Source organism: Crocuta crocuta, unplaced genomic scaffold (assembly GCF_008692635.1).
Source record: "Crocuta crocuta isolate KB4526 unplaced genomic scaffold, BGI_CrCroc_1.0 scaffold61, whole genome shotgun sequence".
In the NCBI taxonomy this organism is placed as follows: Eukaryota; Metazoa; Chordata; class Mammalia; order Carnivora; family Hyaenidae; genus Crocuta; species Crocuta crocuta.
In genome coordinates, this window is record NW_027528369.1 from 7,978,787 (window position 1) to 7,980,090 (window position 1,304).

A 1,304-nucleotide genomic window follows, 5' to 3' on the forward strand; every position below is an offset into this window, starting at 1 on the left:
AGCTCTCTCCTCTTCCCAGGGAGGTGGCAGCTGGTGGGAGGGGCAGGTGGTGGTGACCTCACACCTGTGACCAGGGCTCTGATAAGGACAGCGCTTGGGCTCAGGACCTGAATTCCTCCCCCTCCCTTTTATTTTTTTATTTTTATTTTTATTTTTTTTAATGTTTTATTTATTTCTAGGAGAGAGAGAGAGAGAGAGAGACAGCATGAGCAGGGGAGAGTCAGAGAGAGAGGGAGCCACAGACTGAAACAGGCTCCAGGCTCCGAGCTGGCAGTCAGCACAGAGCCCGACGCGGGGCCCGAACCCACGAACCGCGAGATCATGACCCAAGCGAAAGTCGGACGCTTAACCGACTAAGCCACCCAGGCGCCCCTCCCCCTCCCTTTTAAATCCCACCTGCTCCCCTTGCCCGAGGGACTGGCCAGGGAAACAGGTGCAGAGGACCCCAGCCTTGAAAAGCATCTGAGACTTCGCCCCTCATTTGCATGCATGATTTGCATAGCTAACATCGCCCCTCATTTGCATGCATGATTTGCATAGCTACGAAACACTTGGTCCCCCTTTGGAGAACAGAGTTTGTTACTCCTAAGGCAAGAGAAGCAAGAAGGAGGGGAGGGGGGTGATGAGCGCTCGCCAGGACTTGAATTTCAGTCCGGTGCCCAGGGAGACCAGGGAGGCTCCGTACGTCATCCTCACTGGGGAGGGGGGGCTCCAAGGCAGCGATTTCCAGCTCTGGTGCACGAGCGCCCCTCGGGGACGGGGGTGCCCGCTGTAAAGCTGGGACGGCTTCCCGGCAGAGGTACGCCGCAGTCAGCCCTACACAGGGCCACGCAAGCAAATAAAAACAGCAAGACTTTTCTGGGCATCGGCGGGACTTGACGGCTCCGGACGGTGGCGGCTGAGGGTGGGTTCTGAGGAGGGGCTGCCGGTTGTTGTTCAGGATGAAAACTCGGTGGTGCACCTGATGCTTCTAAGAAATGGAGTTTGGTTAATTAGCAGGTTTTAAAACCCGGGGGGTCACGGTCGAGGTCGGAGGAGTGGATGGATTGGGGTGAGGTGGCTCTGCGTTCAGCCCGGAGTCCGGTGCTCGGCTGGCTGTGTGTGATTCGGTGCCGAGAAAGGCGTGGAGTCGGTTGAGCAGAGAGTCACAGGCGCGCGGAAGGGAGCAGACGGCCGGTGGCCGGGCGCAGCACCGTCCGACGACACTGACCGGAGCCGCGTGCGCCACGGCGGGCGCAGGGATGAGGAAGGACCCAGCTCGGGGGCACCGTGCCAGTCTGGGGGCCCCGGGGAGGCAGGCTCCC

General features: G+C 59.7%; 1 protein-coding gene across 1 annotated transcript in view; it reads left to right on the forward strand.

The window, feature by feature from the left end:
- CRISPLD2 (cysteine rich secretory protein LCCL domain containing 2) overlaps window positions 1–1,304 on the forward strand; it is a 58,968-nt gene that overhangs the window by 29,893 nt on the left and 27,771 nt on the right. The window lies entirely within an intron of this gene.